Genomic DNA, 20,501 nt, shown 5'->3' on the forward strand with positions numbered 1-20,501 from the left:
CTTCCACCTCTTCCTCTCTCTCCCTCCCTCTCCCTCCCTCTGTCTTCCTCCCGCTGTAAACTCACCTGCTGCTCTCACTAGCTGCTGCCCCCCCACCTCACCCTGCTGTCCCTGTCACCTCACCCCACGCTGATACAGCTTCCCTGGAACACACACAGCCACCACACCCAAGTACTTCACAGGTCTTTTAAAGACCATTCACTTGTTAATGAGGCTTTGCTGAATTTCACCTCTTCTTAGTGCCCCTGCATCTCCACTCAAAAGCGCCCCTGCATCTCCACTTAATCAGAGTGGAGATGCAGGGGCGCTCAGAAGAGGTGAAATACAACAAAGCCTTATTAACAAGTGAATGGTTTTTATAAGAATCGCCCGGCCCCCATACCTCCGCGCTGCTGCAACCGGCGATATAAAAAAACAGAGGTATGTTGTCTGCAATGTCCGCGGGCCGCCAAGGAAGGCTTGCCGGGCCGCTGGCGGCCCTCGGGCCGTACTATGAGTACCCGTGCCCTACACTGATATGAGTAGCTCTATACCACAAATGAAATGCATATGAGAAAGGGGCAACGGAGAGATGAGGAACACTGGTGGAGGGTGGCAGTGAGGGAATCTGAGAAGGAGGTCAATAAAGAGGGGGCTACAGAGAATGAGGGGCACTAGTGGAGGGTGGCTGTGAGGGAAGCCGAGGAGGAGGTCACGGGGTGGGGGTGGGGGACTACAGAGAGATGAGGGGTGCTGGTGGAGGGTAGCAGTGAGGGAATCCGAGAATAAGGTCATGGGGTGGGGGTGAAGCTATGGAGAGATGAGGGGCATTAGTGGAGGGTGGCAGTGAGGGAATCCGAGGAGGAGGTCATGGGGTCGGGGTGGAGCTACGGAGAGATGAGGGGCACTAGGGGAGGGTGGTAGTGAGGGAATCTGAGGAGGAGGTCATGGGGGAGGGGCTATGGAGCGATGAGGGGTACTGGTGGAGTGTGGCAGTGAGGTAATCCGAGGATGAGGTCATGGGGTAGGGGGAACTACAGGGAAATGAGGGGCACTAGTGAGGGTGGCAGTGAGGGAATCCAAGGAGGAGGTCATGGAGTGGGGGCTATGGAGAGATGAGGGTCACTGGTGGAGGGTGGTAGTGAGGGAGTCTGAGGAGGAGGTCATGATGGGGGGCTACGGAGAAATGAAGGGCACTGTTGGAGGGTGGTAGTAAAGGTATGTACGGAGAAAGAGGTCATTGGTGGGGCACCAAAAAGAAATTTCACGCCAGCACTAAAGCCGGCTCTGTCATGGCCTTTCTGTTTTCGTTTATTTAATTAACAGTTGGGGCAACTATGGAACATATTTTAAAGTGCGTGCTAATCATATTTACTGCTATATTCAATGTTTTAAGTTTGAAGGTGATATTACTAATGTTTTTTACCCGGAATAATGAAAGCGGAACTGGATGGTGGCTGATATGGGGCTGGGGCCCAAGGTCAGCTGTGAGATAAGGTGCACTGGAGAGGGGTGGTAGAAAAGTGGATAATAAAGCCTGTAAGGGAGTGCGCTGCAGAGTTCGGGGCAGGTGGAGGTAGTAATGAAGAGGGATTTTCCCTGAAGGCTTGCAAATTGGGAGCATGAGAAGTGTCACTTGCCTGATACTTCCACCACAGAAACTTTCTCTTCCAATCAAAGGGACATTACATGGAAAAAAAACACTTTTTGAGGGTGATAACATTTAGAAAGAGACTTGGAAAAGAGTACGTTTTACTGGGCCTTATAAGACTAAGAAGAGATAAAGGTAGGCCCTGAAGCAGGTTTGGCTAGACATATTAGCGACAAATCGGGCCCGCAGTGGCCCACCCGAATGCACCCTTGGCCCAGCCAAATAAAAGTTCCCGGAGCCGGACCTGGTCCTGCCAGTTCTGAGTTTTATAAAGGGGCATTGAAACAGGTCCCTATCAGGCTCCATTTTTATGCTCTAGAAAAAAAAATGAATCTGACCTTGTGTAAAGTAATTCGGGCTTAGCAAATTGCTCCAATACCTTCAGGTTAAATTCGCACAATGTTAAACTGTAAAAATAAAAAGGTAGTAGTAACTTTGGGGTGAGCATGTGCACCAGTTTGAAAAAGATGTGTGTATGATCACTAATCATTCACATCTCACTATTTGAGACGCTATGGCGTGAGGTCACTCAAGGTGAGAATTGTAGTGGGAGGGAAATCCTTTAAAGAGACATTTTCTCAGAATTTCCCTTATTTTTCTGCAACTCAACAATGATGTTGTCCTGCCAACCACTGGGGACCACAGATCCAGGTTGACCGGACCAGCACGACTCTGCTCTGCCCACCAGAGACAGAGTTCAAAGAGTAACAAAGGGGCTTGTAGTAGAACCAGCCTGCATGACCCTGCCCCAGCCCTACCAGCACCAGATACCTAGGACCCAGCCTCTGCCAAGTACGCAGCCAGGATCAACAGTCACGCTGGACTTGCCGCGCCAACCTGCAATGGTCAGTAGAGCACTCACATTCTAGTAATTAAAGTGAGTATTTAAATGCCTGAAATCATAAAAAGTTGATTGTAGTATTATGCAAAACTGTAAACTGCACTTGAACACACAGAACAAATAAATGGTACCTGATTGAAAAAGTGCTACAAGTGCATTGATGGAGCTGCAGCTGTCTTGTTATAAACAAGGTGAGTGGGTTCATGTATTTTATGAACTGAATCGAGTTCCCGGGATTAAACTATAGACCAGTGGTACTCACAAACTTTCTCTCGGGGGCCAAATTTACAGTGTGGTTTGTGGCCGAGGGCCGCACCTGTGGGGGCGGGGTCAGAGGGGGAGGGGCGGGGCTAAAGCAAAAAAAATTGTGACCATGAGGTTGAACACAGGTCCCTGCAGCAGACGCCTTCGTCCACTGAGTCGCCAGACTCAGCATACACAGATCTCCCTCTCTCTCTCCCTCTCCCCCTACCTCCCTCCCTCCCCCTTCCTCCCCCTCCCTCTCTCCCCCTCCCTCCCTTTCCCTCTCTCCCCCTCCCTCTCTCTCCCTTTCTCTCTCCCCCGTCTCTCTCCCACTGTCTCTCTCCCCCTGTCTTTCTCCCTGTATCCTCCCCTCCGTCGCCCTCCCTCTGTCGCCCTCCTCCCTCTGTCTCCCTCTCTGTCTACCTCTCCCTCCCTCTCCCTCCATCTCCCTCCCTCCCTCTGTCTCCCTCCCTCCCTCCGTCTCCCTTCCTCCCTCTGTCTCCCTCCCTCCCTCTGTCTCCCTCCGTCTCCCTCCCTCCCTCCCTCCATCTCCCTCCCTCCCTGTCTCCCTCCGTCTCCCTCCCTGTCTCCCTCCGTGTCCCTTCCTGTCTCCATCCATCTCCCTCCCTCCGTCTCCCTCCCTCCCTCTCCCTCCCTCCCTCTCCCTCCGTCTCCCTCCCTCCCTCTGTCTCCCTCCATCTCCCTCTCTCTGTCTCCCTCCCTCCCTCCGTCTCCCTCCCTCCGTCTCCCTCCCTCTGTCTCCCTCCCTCTCTCTCTCTCTGTCTGCCTCCCTCTATCTCTCCCTGTCTCTCTCCCTCCTTCCCTCTGTCTCCCTCCCTCCCTCTCTCTCTGTCTCTCTCCCTCGGTCTCCCTCTCCCTCCCTCCCTCTGTTACCCTCCGTCTCCCTCCTTCTATCTCCCTCCCTCCCTCCCTCCGTCTCCCTCCCGCCGTCTCCCTCTCTCTGTCTCCCTTCCTCTCCCTCCGTCTCCCTCCCTCTGTCTCCCCCAGACTACGCCTCTCTGTCTCCCTCCCTCCGTACCCTCTGTCATCTCACCCCTTGTGTGTGTCAGCCCTCAGCCCGGGCTGAGACAGCTTCCCAGCACTCACAAACAGTCTGCACCCGAGTACTTCACAGGTCTTTAAAAGACCATTTACATGTTAATAAAGCTTTGTTGTATTTCACCTCTTAGGCCCCTGCATCTCCACTTCGACAATCACTGGAATCCCCCGGCCCCTACAGAGCAGAGTCTGGGCTGCTAACACTATTTTTTTTAAAAAAACACATGTAGGATGTCTGCAAGGTCCGCGGGCCGCCGAGGAAGGCTTGCCGGGCCGCTGGCGGCCCGCGGGCCGTACTATGAGTAACCCTGCTATAGACTAAGAGCCTGATTGCAGACTGTCGAGGCCCAGGCAGGAACAACGCCATCTAGCGGTCACCGTTTCAGGCAGGCTGCATGCCTAGGGACCGCCGCTGCACGGTTCGGCATTTGGACCTTCAAACTCGTGGGCCTTAATAATTAACTCGGGGCTCTGTTTGGATGCTGGTGATATTAGAAACCTATCTATTTATTGTTTCAATGAATTTAGTGCTGGTTTCTAGACGTGCAAACCAGGTGAAATATACTGAATAGCAAGCTTATGCCAGCCATAAATAAAAAGTCTCATGCTCTGGATTAGCACGGGTAATAAACTAAGAAAATTCCCTCAAACAAGAACTTCATATTCTTTCGCCGTCCTGTAGCATGCACTAAAATGTGCATCGAAATCAGGAAAGCTTGCCTCTGCTTAACATACATTCAGGAGCATACTGACCATCGGACGGGGATGATATTTTGGGCCATATTTTGCGAATTGCTATTTGAGAATTGCAAAACGCTATGTATGTAGGATTCGCAATTAATTTAGCGAATCCTACATATTCCTTAATTGCGAATTGCAAATTGCGATTCGCAATTAAGGAATACATCCCCATTCATTCCTATGGGCCTAGAGGCCCATAGGAATGAATGGGAAGACATTCTCAATTTGCGATTCTCATTTAGAGACTTGCGAATTGAGAATGCAATTTCAAGGGTGCCAGGGTGTCAAAAGGACACCCTGTTGCACCCCTGAACTGTGCATGTGTGTACATGTGTCACACATACATGCCCTAAGGGCATGTTTGTGCGCCACACGGCACTTTGAAAAATGAAAAAAAGTGCATTTTATCAGAGAAATTGCAAATTACCACCAACTTGAAGTTGGTGGTAATTTGCGATTACTTAAGGCCAATTTTCACTTTTTCTGTGTTTCTTACATTGCATTTAAGGAATCGCAGTTTGCGATTCCTTAAATGCAATGGCAAAATAGGGAATAGCAAATTTTGCGAGGCATTTTTCTTTAATACATACCACTGAGCCCAATTGTAATCGCCGAAATTCACAGAATTTCGGCGTTTGCGATTGCAATTTGGAATGATACATATGGCCTTTATCATTTTACACTTTTGCAAAGATTTTATATTATCATTATTCTGTGACATCCAAGTACTAAGCACATTTTTATAATAGGTCCAATTTGGGGTGGTAGTTAAAGTTACTATGTGAAATGAAAGTAGCATCCTCACTACCTATATGATTACAATACAGCATTTTACCTCCTTGGTTACTTCCTTGGAAAAGCAATGACGCAAACCATTCAATAACAAGTTGATCACTCACAATACCATCTAACGCAAATTGTAGTTGGTGGGAAGATGAAATGGACTATTTGATGCAAAGCTGTACGTAAAGAGTTGGCTGTCTATAGGTAGGTCTGCTGATGAAATATCTTGAGAGACCCCCAGCAAAATATCTTCAAGGGGTTTGGGAAATCCTGCAATATGTTTCTAAGTAATGTAAATCAATTGAGGTTTTCTAAAGTGTTTGTCGTTTTTATTGATTATAATAAATAAATATACCTTTTTACTTTTTTTTTACCCTTTGCTCAATGTGACTTTATAATGTTTTAAGCACAATTCTAGTTCTCATGCCCCCAATTGTGTTTTACCACCCCCAATTAATAGGTTTGCCACACCCCTTTTAGAGACCCCCTACACCACAGTTTTTTCATCCCACTAAAAGCCCTGGGCTTGAGAGTGTAAGACTGGCGTCACCTACTTGATTCCTTAACTTGTGTAACAAATTGAGCAACAATGTTTTGAAAACAGTCTTTCATTTTGCGATGTGACAGAAAATAGCCAAACCCATCGTTGCCATCAATCCACAGTGACTTAAATGTCTATTTTAGATACCACCTTTATTAGGTTGTTGACACGATCTTTGAAAGTGCTGGGTTGTAGTGAGCGAGAGAGATAAACCTCTTCTAAGGGTGGTGGTGGGGGGGGGGGGGTTGTCCCCAGAGAATATGTTGAAAATAATTGGGCAAAAAAGAGCATTTTAAAGAACAAGCTTTAACATAAATTCGTGAAAACTCAACAGCCTTTGAAAGGGCACTTATGAACTATTCAAGTACTTACGTTGTGTGCCAAGACAATGAAACATGATTCTCCCCAGGAGTTGACCCTATTTTTTTCAAATGTGCATCGATATGCCAAAAATGACCTACATTGCGCCCGGGCCAGCATCTTGACATAGATTCCCCCATATACCATTGGTGCCCCTTAGACCAAAGATTACATACAATATACCAGTACCAGCATTTTCACATTCATGCCATCCATTTACCTTGGGTGACACTTATGTCAAAAATTACCTTAGTGTGTCAGGGCCATCATTTTACCATGGCTGTCAACCTCCCATATGCCATGGTTGTCCTGCCCAAAATTACCCCCAATGTGCTAAGGCAAGCATTTTGCTATAGGCCCCATGCCAAGAATGTTCTCATGTATGCCAGTACCAGTATTTGACAATGGGTGCCCATTACACCAAGATTACTTCCAGTATGCCAATGTCAGTATTTTTTCACAGGTGCCTAGTATGCTAACAATTCCTGCCAGTATGTTAGCATCAGAATTTTCCTATGAGCGTCTTTATAAGTCAAGAATTACCTTCAGTGCCAACGGCAGATTTGCAAGCATAATACCGCATTGTCACTCACTCTCACTTACATTTAACCACTCACATATTCATTTCCACTCACTTGCACTCATTCATTGTCACTCATTCCCTTGCACTCACATACACTTACTCTCTCACTCATTCTCACACATTCGCACTCACTCTCAGTTATTCTTCGCTGGATCACTCATGCTTTCTCATCAGTGCTTAATTTGTAAAATAATGGAGGCCGGTGCCCAAAGCGCTGCTCAGAAGCCCAGGACCGGTGCTTTTAAATGTCCATCACAATCCACCTTGGGACTCAATAATCCACTGCCAGACACTCCCTACCCCTTTATCTCACTCTTGCAGCTATCCACTTTCTCCCTTGTTGACGTGTTTTTCCATCTTTTTCTTCCTCCTTATCCTCCTTCTTTCCCATTTGTGTATTTTTCCTTCTCTTGAAATGTCCACTGGCAACTACTGGCTCAACCTAAGCACTATTCCTCACTAGCTTAGATACACTCTTATCCTTATTCTCTCATTTCCACTTACTATCATTCACTCTTATTGACTCCTTGTCTCCCATTCATTTACACTCACTCTCAATCACATTCACACTTACTCTGTCTCACGTGCACTCAGTCCAACTCTTTTTTCTCATTCAACGTGACTCACTCCTTTTCACAGTTACACTCACTGTCACTCTTTCATTCTCACTCACATTGATTCTTACTCACACTTGATATCACTCCCTCACTCTTATTCATACACACCGTACATGAAGGATTTAGCTAAAGAGAAATTACATTCCAAGCAACTTGAGCGTGAATGGCTATCTGCCTACAAATCTGAAGACCTCAACCAGTTCAGGTTAGCCCAGAAACACAATCTCAAACAGATTAGGTACACAAAAAGTCAACTTCACTTCCCTAGTGGAACAAAAACAGTTTGACCCAAAAAGTTTTTTTCAAATCGCTAAATACTTTCGACAACCGAAAGTCTTATCAAGGAATATTCTCCCCTCTTAGGCCTTGTGAGACAGGCTTTCTGCTTCTTTTTGAATAATTTATTTTTTAATTCACTAGGGCTTTGATGTCAACTGTCCTGATCCATGTCATTACATGGTGATGTGTTGAATACCCTGTTGCCTCAATGACCCCTATAAACTTTCAGTTGATCTCCTTACTTCAATCACAGAAAGCTATTCTCTCTTGAAATCAGGCTCCCCTCAAGATCCATGCCCATTGGGGATATTGCATAAGGGTATTGATATGGAGAGCCCGATAATAAACCAGTTACTGAATCTGTCCCTTTCCCTAGCCGAGGTTCCTAAATCTTGGCAAGTGGCAGTGGATAGGCTTCTATTAAAAAAGCCAACAGTGGACACCTCTATGCTGGCCAATTTTAGACTCATTTCATTGCTCCCAGCACTAAGGAAAACCCTAGACAAATAGGCAAAAACACAACGGGTCACCTACTTAGAAGATTAAAAGGCATTACATTTCTGCCAATCAGGTTTTAGACTCAGGCACTCTACAGAATCGGCTCTACTAAAGTCTCAGAAACTATTAAGATGACTCTAGATTCTGGTAATAACGCTGTCCTCATTTTATTAGATTTGTCAGCAGCATTTGATATCGCTCATTCCATACTGTTGTAACCCCTTCTGGATATGAGCATTTCTGGTAAACGCCTGGGTTTGGTTTAGATCTTTTCTGACTGACTGAAACCAGTTAATATCTATTGGTCAGTATGCCTCGCAAGAAAGACCATTCGCATTTGGTGATCCACTGGGTTTCTCTCTTATCCCTTCCTTATTCAATATTTACATGGCCTCTTTAATAACTTTGATCACAACTTTTGGAATTGCAACTATCTCTTATGCAGATAACACAGAATTGATCCTGTAATTTGACAAGGGTTCCCTTAAGTCTGAATTTTTAAAAAAAAACCTGTTATGTTCACATCATTGGTTGGATGGAAAATAATATTAAATGTAACACCTACAAGACAGAAATTCTATTGTTCAGGTAATAAACCCTTTTTTCTCCCCGTATGTAGTGCTCAGATTATGTGATTCACCCCTTCCCCACCAACGGTAGAAGTGGCCAAAAATCTGGGAGTCAGATTTGATGATGCTCTCCCGTTTTGACCTCAAGAACTATCAGTAGCTGGTATGTGTTTTTCAGTGATTAAATCTTTAAGAAAGTTCTTTGAATTTCACCCGTTAGCTGCGAGAAGACTGTTGCCTTTGCCTGGATAACTTCAAGGCTGAATTACTGCAATAGCTTGTATACTGGGTGTTAGAAACGGGGGTCTCTAGTTGGCAATGGTTTGCACCTTGTCCAAGTAGGGACCCTTCCTTTTAGTCAATATAAGGGAGTTACACTCCTAAAATAACCCCTGCTCACCCCCTTGGTAGCTTGGCACGAGCAGTCAGGCTTATCTTAGAGGCAGTGTGTAAGGCATTTGTACATAACCAACAGTAATACAGTGTAAGCTCGACAAAAGGACACCACACTAGTTTAGAAAAATATCCAATATTTTTATATACTTAAGACAAGACCAAAAACTATTTAAAAAAATCCACAATAAAGTATTTAGAAATCTTCAGTTATCAAAATAACCTTGAAATAAAGTTCCTTAAAGTCGATAGCTCCGTACAGGGCTATCACTGGGTCGTGAACAAATAAATCCAAACAATTCTGGCTCACAGGCCAGCTACGGTGTCGGGAAGACCTGCAAAGCAGTACGTTTAGAAATGCAGGGTGTCGGCGACCTCTCATTGAGCTTCCGAAAGCACGGCGTCCACAGGCTTTGGTTCTGGAGTCGTCGGGCCCTCTAAGTCACACGTGTTGCAGATCGAACTCCTCTCACTTGAAGTCAGGAGTGCTGGCGTCGGCGGGCGTCGGGTGCTGTAGTGTGGCGTACGATGACCTCAGGTCACGGTACGAGCAGTGGCTCGATGGCGGCGGCAGATGGTGTAGTTAATAAGACCAGGGTCACGTTGGGAAGTGATGTGGTGCTCGTCGCGGTGCTGGCAGGTCACGGGCAAAGCAGCGGCGTCATCGTTGTTGAAGCGATGTCCTCGGCTGATGAACTGGAGTCGATGGCGCCGGGTTCGGTAGGCCAAGGCTGCGGCGCGGGATGAGGGCGGTGCGTCGTGTAACTTTACGAGTGGTACCCTCGAACCACAGTGCAGGCAGCAGCATCGATGTCAGCGTGAGGTGGCGTCATCGGGGATACCAAGGTGGCTTCGTGAAGCGTGGCGGTGAGGAGTGCGGTGCCCACAAGTCGCGGTGTGAGCAGTGGCTCGGTAGTGGCATCAGATGGCGGTGAGACCAGGGTCGTGGTGCGGCGTTGCCCTCAGGACACAGAGTCTGCAGCGGCGTCATAGACAGCGTTGGGTTGCTTTTTCTTCTGTTGCAGCACAAAACACAGTCCCCAGTGCTGAGGGCAGAAGAACTTGAAGTCTTTGCTGTTCCTGAGACTTCTTGAACAGGGGGAAGCTCTACCTCAAGACCTTGGAGATACTCAACGAAAGAAGTTGTAGAAAGTTCAGTTCACTCCTTTCACTGCCGAAGACAGAAGCAGCCACTGCAGGCCAACACAGCAAAGCACTCAGCAAAGTGGTAGTTCCTCCTCACAGCTTCTCCAGCTTCTTCTTGGCAGTCTTCTTGGTCCAAAAGAGTTCTAAAGTTCAGAGGTTTGGGCCCCTATTTTTATACCCAAAATCCTTTGTCCTTTCAGGCAGAGAGTGTCTGTACCCAGCCAGAACCAGTTCTGCCCTCTCTGGTGTGGCTTCCTGGCAGGAGGTGGAGACAGCATTGTCAGAGGCAGACCACGCCCATTCAGGTGAAAGGAAATTTCCTCCCCTACTCTAAATGCAACCCAGGTCTATTCAGCCCTTTCCTGACCCACCTAGATTATCTGTAGCCACTGCTCCTCCCCTGTCCCTGCCATCTAAAACCCGGACAGTCAATCCACAACCCCAGCATAGACTTACTAGATGGCTGAGCAAGAAAATACCTACTTTCTAGAAGTGGTAATTTCAAACACAGAATGTAAAAATCACCTTCACTAAAAGATGAATGTTTAGATTCTGAGTTCAGGCATACTAAACTTTATTTTTCTACCTAGTTCCTAGGGCCCGTTATGTTTATAAGATGTTATAAACAAACTCTTCATTCTGTCCTATGGGAACAGGTAGCCTTGCAATAGTGAAAAACAAAATTGGCAGTAATTCACTATCAGGACATGCCACACACACCAGGGCATGTCCTACCTTTCACATACACTGCACCCTGCCCACAGGGGTACCTTGGACTTTCCTTAGGGTTGACGGACATGTAAGAAAAGGGAAGGTTAGGACCTGGCAAGTGAGTACACTTGCCACGTCGACATGGCAGTCGCAGACTGCACACATACTCTGCAATGGCAGGCCAGAGTTACATTTACAGGCGGTTTGCATGGATGGTACAATCCAGTGCTGCAGCCTACTAAGAGCATTTGATTTACAGGCCCTGGCACACTCAGTGCACCTTACTAGGGACTGACAAGTAAATCAAATATGCCAATCATGGAAACACCAATCCATAACACAGTTTACAACAGGAGCACTTGCACTTTAACACTGAGCAGCAGTGAGAAAGTGCGCAGAGACACTAAACCAGCAAAAACAGAGCCAAAACTGGGAGGTCAGAAAGCAAAAACTCAGGGGAGACACGCCAAAAGATGCCAAGTCTAACACTGGGACATCTAAACAATTGCTTCACAAACTCCAGATGGTCCAACACTCAACAGCCAGACTGGTGCTAAATATTCCCAAGCACATTTCTGCCTCGAAAGCACTCAGAGAACTGCACTGGTTACCAATTCATCAGAGGGTTTTATTTAAGACGATGGTTCTGGTTTTCAGACCTTTTCACGCCACAGGTCCTACATATTTAACCAATAGGTTCTGCCACTGCAGGACTCAGAGAACACCCAGATCATCCAAAGCTAATTTGTTAAAACTTCCCTAGTTTAGACTTAAATCCAGAGGAGGCAAATCATTTAAGGCCCTGGGAGTCAAAGCCTGGAATCAATTACCAGTCTCATTTCGGCTACTAGAGAGTGAAGCTTATTTCAAAAAGGCTCTGAAGATCTGGCACTTTCAGATGCTGGATGTTCTGTGCCACTTTTTAATATAGCGAGGTTCGGTTTTACTTCTTCATCCATTGTTCACTATTTCGACTAGTAGTTACCTCTTAGTATTGGTGTTGATGGGCAAGTGCCAGGATGCTCCTGTTGAGTGATAGAACCCTTTATAAATACTATATTCAATTAAATTCAATACTCACACACTCATTCACTCACTCCCTCACTCACTCACTCACTCACTCACTCACTCACTCACTCACTCACTCACTCACTCACTCACTCACTCACTCACTCACTCACTCACTCACTCACTCACACACTCACTCACTCACTCACTCACTCACTCACTCACTCACTCACTCATGTGTAGTCACAATTACTCTCACTCAGACTCACTCCCTCTGACTCATCCATACTCACTTACTGGCCCCTAGTCTCACTCAGTCTCAATCACTACCTGACACTGACTTTCACTCGCATTCACGCACACACATGCTTACACATAGACACATACATACACTTGCTCTCACGTAAACATGCTCTCACCGTCAAGAGTGCACACAACATACTTTTAAATGTATATTTTTACTTACCCCAGCTGCCAGCTATGGTTCATTCCAGAACATTGTGCTTTACTTTTAATTGCAGTAATACTGACTAATAGAATATTAGTATAATAGAAAATTGAGAGAAAACAAGGACGCCGCTAAGGGTGAGCCGCCCCTGTGTTCTTGGCAATGATTTTGCCAAATTTGAGTACAGGGCTACAAATACAGTTCCAGGTTTTGCAAGCCAAGGGTTGTAGCTGTGACCCATGATGGTGACTGAAGGGCTCTCAATATCTAAGGGAGTAGAGTGGCCTATTTGGCGACACTGCACCTTGAAAAAAGTGTGACTACAGTGCGGTGTTCCCACTCTATACTCAGGTTTGGACCCTCATTGATGAAACTCACGACGTATGTCTGCTAAGGGCAAGTATTGCCTCTGACCTTTCCTTACCATATAATGACTATACTAGAAGCGAATTGCAAATAAATTGTTATAAGGGATATTTATCCTGACTAGGACCATTAGCCTAATTGGGCGGTAGTTAAGGGCTGAAACAGGTTGGTACAGAAGATAGGGTAATGGAGATGGTATCTCTTCCATATACCCTTTAATTCTGGTACCCTGCCAAGTGGGACCCACAATAAACGTTTAGAAGGGTATACCTACTTAGAAAGATTTTCTTCTTCTTCTTTTCTGCAACAGGGATCACTCTACTTGGATATTTCTTCTTTTATTGAAAAAAAATGTTCGCTCCACCCTGAATGTTGGTCTGTGCCAGGGTGTGTCAGCCGTCCTATGATGAAGCATGCCACTATTTAGTGGATGAGGGCAGTTTTTACAACCTTTTGGGTTTCACAGAAAGGTTCTTTCTCCATCTTCCGTTTCCTCTTTCTTCCTTTTTACCCCCTTGGTTAGACATGGCCTTGGTTTTGGGACCTGTTTTTCTTTCCCCCGGTTTTTAGTCCTTCTTGTGTAGTGATTTGTATAGATTTCCCTAAATAACACCCATGGAAAAGAACTTCAGGCAGTTTGTTCCTGATTCCTTCAATGGAACTAAATTGGAATCCTCATTCATCACTGAGGATTGCTGGGTGCTGTTCAGTCTACCTCTAGCCAGGCAATGGGGAGGGAACAAGGGTGGCACGCATTAAGTCATGGGCTCCTATTCCCTGCCTCGTGACACAAAAGAGGCTTTCTTAGGAGTGGGAAATGAGATATTAGGGAATATGTGTGAATTTAATCATTTTGCTCCTTTGGTACAAGAAGCAGTTAAGGACTGCACTAAAGTATTATTTTGTACTGTAGCATTTATATAGCACTTACCCACCTATGCAGGGTGCTGGAATACTTGCCCAAATGAGCAGCACGCTACTTCTTAAAGAGGGGTGAAGAATATATTGTTGTAAGGCTATGTGAGGTTCACTTTAGTGTTGTGGGTGACCAGAGGTGTGCTTTTATCTCATCTTGGGTTGCAGTGATTGATAGTCTCTGATGCGAAGATTTGTGAAAAACGGATAGCACACAGACTTAACCCCTCTTGACACTTAGTCACTTGCTCACTTTGGACTGGGAGTGCTGTACCCCCAGACCATTCATCTTACACCTTGCTGGAATAGCACTCACCAGGAATTTCTTTGAATTTCAGGGGACCTACTATCTCCAAACGCATGGGACATCCATGGGGAGCATCTTTGCCCCCAGTCTAGCGGGGCTTTATGTAACAGCATTTGAGGATCAACACATGCCCCTGGAAGCCTCTGGAAGGATCACATCAAGTTGTGGAGACGCTATATGTATGATGTTCTCCTGATTTGGGAGTGGATACCACGTCCATTGTAGAATTTCTGGAGTGGCTGAACAACCGTAACCCCTTCCTATACTTCGACCATCACGACAGAGAGACAGAGAAACTATCCTTTCTGGATCTGGTGATTTTTCCCTGTGAAGGAGGTTTGCACACTGGGATGTTTCACAAACCAACGGACAGGTACAGCATACTTTTATTCGAAAGTTTTTACCCCAAGTTGCTAAGGGAGAACCTATCGGAAGGCCAGTTCTGGCACCTTTGCAGAAATTGTTCTAACACTGAGGAGTTCAGATCGGAAGCCTACGCCCTGATGAAGATACTTCAGCAAACGAAGTACCCGCATAGGACTGTGAAGAGGGCCTTTAAGAGAACGAGCAACTGCAACAGAAAGGCCCTACTGGAGTCTGTGGAGAAACCTCCCACTGACAAAACTATATGTGTTACCACCTTTAACACTGCTTCCAATAATATTCAGAGGATCATTTAACGTAATTGGAGAATCCTCAACTCCAATGGTTTACATCTGGTAAAACCCCTATTCTTCTTTAAAAGGAGCCAGAACATCAAGGATCTGTTGGTCCATACCAGACCCACTACTACTCACATGAGACCATGTTTTACCACAGAGAAGGAAGGTGCATGGACTTTCCCACCAGTCATGGAACACACGGGATGTTGGGATTGTGATGTCTGCCACCTCTCTGCTAACACCAAAACAGTGGATGCCGGTCTCAACCGTCCATGGGAGCAACGCAAACATACTACTTGCAACTCCACCAACGCTGTATACATGTTGAAATGCCTGTGTAACCTCATCTACATTGGGATGACCACTCGGAGAGTTAAGATCAGAATCATGGAGCACAGATCAACCATCAGGTGCCAAAGGACGATAAGTCGCCTGGCGACTCATTATAAGGAGAAGTAACATTCGGCAGAGGACCTGTTCTGGACGGTAGTGGATAAACATAACATCAAGCCACCACCAGCAATCCAGCAAATGCACTCTTTATAAGAGAACAGAAATGGATATATAGGATCCGCAGCCACATTGAAGGCCTGAATGATAATATACCATGGTCCACCTTGCATAACATCTGAGCCCACTGAGTGCGCGCCTGTTGCTCCCCCCCTAGCTGTCCTCCACAAATAGGTCCCTTGGTATAGCCGAGCCATGGTATAGCAGAGTGCCATGTTTCATGCTTTAGAGATCTGGAGTGAAATCTGGTCACCCCCGAGTTAGAATTACACACCTTCTGTAGGCCTACGGCTGAGATACCTAACACAACCTACATGACCCTCCTAAGGCAAGCCCGTCTGCGCCCGTCCGCGCCTGTACGCCGCCAGATGCCAGGCATGCTGCTAGTTCCACTTCTGTGACGCTCAGCTACAGCAGGGAGTCTCTGCTAACTATGGGCCAATGTATATACCCCTGTAACCCTCATCCCAGATTAGCGACGGAGGGGCCCTTCTGCTGCCACAGGTGTGGGTATAATTTTTACTCCATTTCGCTCCAATCACCCCCCAACACTATCAAGACTCCCCTGAAAATTTTATATCTGAATGTGCGCTCTCTAGTCAAGCACTATAGCGAGATCTATGATCTCATTGAGAACGAATCCACGGATGTGTTCTTTGTCACTGAAACTTGGCTCAGCGAGGACACAGTAGCCGGACCTGGCCTCGCACTCCCTTTGGGATACAACATTCTAACTATTAATAGAGAAACCAGAGGTGGGGGTTTTGGCGGTGATTTATAAATCCCCCCTTCACTGTATTTTTGTTAGGGAGGATGTGGTAGGGTGCGAGTGCGCCCGCTTTACCATCTCACTTAACGCTAATTTCTCCTTCTCTGGCCTATTGGTCTATCGCCCTCCTGGTCCCTCATCAGAATTCAAAGTAGCGATTATGGAAGCTGTCCACGCATTGGCTATGAGAACAGCCAATTTTAGTTTAATTGGCGACCTAAATATTCATTTTGATGATTCTTCGGACTCGGAAGTCAGTACCTTGATTGCAGATCTTGAAGCCTGTCAATTAAGACAACTGGTACTGGGACCCACACATATAGCTGGACATTTATTAGATCCAGTTTTCTCTAACATCCCCTATCTCCAGGTTCAACCTCCCAGCCCGGTATGCTGGTCAGATCATTATCTCATAGCCTTTTTCCTCCTCCAGGTGGGGGCTACGCCCAGAGTTGCCTCTAGGGCTACTTTCAAACGCTGTTGGCACAAACTTAAGCTGGATGATTTGTTGGCCCTTCTTGCCTCTCGCCCCCCTCTCCTTGATACCAACCCGGAACAAGCTTATAAAACTATTTGTGAGTGGATATATGCAACATTAGACTCTCTTATTCCGGCTAAATGGTCCAAGGGCCGTGACTCCGGCTCTAACCCTTGGTACACGGATTCCCTAGCTGCCATGCGGACTGTCTGTAAACAGCGTGAGCGAGCCTGGAGGAAGAATTATAGCCCTTCAGATAAAAAGCTGTACCAGGACGCCATTAAATGTTACCATAAAGCTATACAGTCAGCCCGAGCCGCCTAAATCACCAAGAAGATAGCATCTAGCGACAACCCCACGAAATGCATTTTTAAAATTCTCAGTGATTTTAAAAAGAGGAAGGACCTACCTACCTCTATCATCACCTCCAAGCAACACTGTGAGGATCTTGCCTCCTACTTTGTTCAAAAAGTAGGAGCCATCTATAAAACCTTCCCTAACAGCCCTAGGGTCTTAGAGAGCCCTTTAATATCAATATCTAATGCTATACTGGAGGCTATTCCTTCCATCTCACAGGAGGGGTTTCTCGCTTTGAGCACCAAAGTTAAATCAGGCTCTCCTCTTGATCCCATGAGGCCGGCTCAATTTAGAGACTGCTTATCCGTTCTTCTTACACCTCTTCTACAGACCATTAAATCCTCCTTCAGCAAGGCAATGGTCCCCTTGTCCTGGAAGCACCAAGCCCGAGAACTTTCGACCGATTTCTCTTTTGCCCTGGGTTGCCAAAGTGGCGGAGGCCCATGTCAATAAAGTCCTCTCGGACTTTTTGAATAATAATAAGATCTTAGACCGGTCTCAGAATGGCTTTCGCACCAGCCACAGTACCAAAACAGCTCTTTTAGCGGTGAGTGAGCATCTGCGTTCCATTCTAGACGAAGGTCATACAGCGGCACTCATATTGCTTGATTTGAGCACCGCGTTTGACACGGTCTCCCATCAGATCCTACTGCGCCGGCTAGAAGAAGCTGGAGTAAAAGATCTTGCTCTGGAATGGTTTTGATCTTTCCTGTCAGATAGATCATTTCAGGTTTATGCCCCCCCTTTCGCTTCTTCCATCCAGCCCATTGAGCAGGGGGTCCCGCAGGGCTCGGCCTTGAGTCCAGCTTTGTTCAACCTGTATGTGTCTTACCATGGTCTCTTACGCGGATGACACCCAGATGGTGGTGGCCCTTTCGGATGATCATGCCAACGACGCCACCCAGTTTCGGAAGGGCCTCGAGGCGGTTGCAGGCTGGTTGACAGAGAACTGTCTCCAGCTCAACGCCAGTAAATTAGAGGTGCTACTGGTGGGGAAGGATAAGGGGCTTTGGAACACTCAGTGGTGGCCTCTTTCCTTGGGCCCTGCCCCTATCCCTAAGCAGGTGGTAAAGAATCTTGGGCTTTGGTTCGATTCTACCCTGGGTTTCCAAGATCACACCAAGAAAATTGCTGGCACCTGCTTTGGTCTTATACGGGGTCTGAGGCCTATTCTAGGGTTTTTCAATTCGACGACACGTCAACTAATAGTCCAGGCTACCATTCTATCTAGGCTTGATTATGTGAATTCCTTGCTGCTAGGCGCCAATAAAGCGAAACTGAACCGCCTGCAGCGTGTCCAGAATACAGCCGCACGAGTTCTACTCGGACTCTCAAGAACATGCTCGGGAGCGGGTGCCATACGCCGCCTCCATTGGCTCCCTATCTCAAAAAGGGTCAAATTCAAGACCTTATGCCTCACCTCAAAAGTTTTCTACTCCTGAGATTCTGTCGGGCCTGATTACTCCTTATGTCCCTGCCCGCATATTGCGCTCGTCCGAGCTGATCTTGGCTACTGTCCCCCGAGTTAAGCGAACTAGAGCTGGGGGCAGGTCCTTCCGTCTTCTTGCCGCTAAGCTGTGGAACTCCCTCCCTTTGAAGATCCACAGCTTAGACTGTTTGATGTCCTTCTGAAAGGCTATCAGAACTTTTCTTTTTCCCATAGCCTAACCTGACTCCTCTTGGAAACTGCTGTCAGCTCCGGGACGCCCCTTCACTGGGGAAGCTGTGCGCTCTATAAATGGTTTAACATTAACATTAACATGACCCCCCTATATCTAAAGATACATGTTGTGGTGGCAAGCATGGAGTCTTAAGACACACTGTGGTCTGTTAACTCCACTAACAATCTATGTGGCTCGCCTGACCACCCGATCAAAGGGAATGCCTCAGGTGTACGTGTATGCTCTGTTAACATTTAACATACATGCAATCTCTACACACACGGGGATGGTTGGTTGGCTGAGCGTGATGTTTTTCTCCTCAGGCTGCTAATGCTGATCCGGAAGAGTGTTCGTTCACACACATAACCAGAGATATAGAGTCAATGTCACTGGGGATTTTACCCATGTAGTTATATTCAGTAGCAGGTCCTTCTTTTCCTGGCACAAATACGAGGGATTGAAAGATGTCAGGTTATTACCCCAAACTCATTGGACTAGCTGTTCCGCTGCACGCATGCGCTCCGTGCATACTGGAACACCCATCATGGCACCTATAGTGAGAGCTCCAGTCTTTTTATCCACCTTCCCCTCCGCTGCCTACGCGCGTCATGTACGCAGTGACGCAGACAGGGGCAGGGCCGGCTTACTTAGCCGGTGGCAGTACAGGGCTCTGTAACTGCACGGCGCCAGGAGGGACGAATCGCCATGAGACGGCTCACCTTGACGAAGTAAGTGCATGCATCTAGACTCCCTCAGGAAATGTGGAAACCTCTCCACGCGGGCACTTTCTTGTTGTGTAGCAGACATCCCAAGCTCCTCACTTCACCCGATGCCTTATTTGATTTTGATAGTAACTTTACTTAGACTTACCCACGATCCTCCTAGGTTCGAAACTAGTCCTTGCCGTGCAGTCTCGCTGAGATCGTGACTAACTGATCGCTCTCCTCACTAGACATCAACGTACTTTTGCCTTCATTTATCTATTCCAATGTCCCGCAGAGTGTGACCATAGGGAGCTGTCCTCACACCCCAGCCAGTTCAGGTTTGGAAACTGCAATAACTCAGTAAGATATGCCGAGTGAATGGCTATGTTCGTTTCTCCTAGCGTTGATACCTGTTTTTATATTGTAGACTTTTAATTGCATTGACTCTTTGAAAATAAACTAGTGCAGATTGTGCACTTTTGTGGGACGTATAGAATCACTAGGTGCACCACAGGGCCATAATATAAATGTATGTTGTTGGTCTGAGATGGGGGTGTGCCGCCCACACATGAATCGCTGCTCTTGGTCAGGTTGGGGGTCTCTTATATGGATGTTCTTATGCGTGTTATTTCATTCACGGGGGCACTGCACTGTTTGCTTGATACAAGTTTTTATTGACTCTGTTACAGGTTCCCCACGGAAATCATCCTGACAGATTAGTTGGGAACGTTCATTGCGAAGGGTTCCTACCCTCTACCCTTGGAGCAAGGAGGTAGGGTTAGTACCCATGGGATCTTTTATATGTGAGTCCTGATGAAAGCCGGGGTATTATTTCATGCCGGCAGAAACATGTTGACATTCTTTTGCAGAGTGGAGGGGTAGGTGACTCATAATAGATTCCTATACCACCATCCACTGGTCTTTCAATTGACCTTTTTACTCTGGACAGGGAATCCATGATTAAAGTGGAATTGAGAAATTCCTGTGTCTAGTTTTAACCACTATCTCTGCTCCTTTATCAGTTATGATCCCATTTTTTGCTTTATTCTTTGTGTTGTATTGTCTTCCTCCTCCCCATTGCTCCACCTCCAGCGTTGGCTTGCGCGGAGGTGTGTTAGCAGCCCTATGATGAAACATGACACAGTTTATTGTGTGTGAGGGCAGTTTTAAAACACCTGAGGGCTTCCCCTCCCTTTTCTGATCGGAGCGATTTTGTAATCAAAGCCTACCAGTAAACAACACACTAACAGGGGAGATCGCCATGGGAGGCTACAAAATGAGACAATGAGGTACTACGGAGGGACTACTAAGCCAAGTTTTGA

Source organism: Triturus cristatus, chromosome 5_1 (genome assembly GCF_964204655.1).
Source record: "Triturus cristatus chromosome 5_1, aTriCri1.1, whole genome shotgun sequence".
Lineage (NCBI taxonomy): Eukaryota > Metazoa > Chordata > Amphibia > Caudata > Salamandridae > Triturus > Triturus cristatus.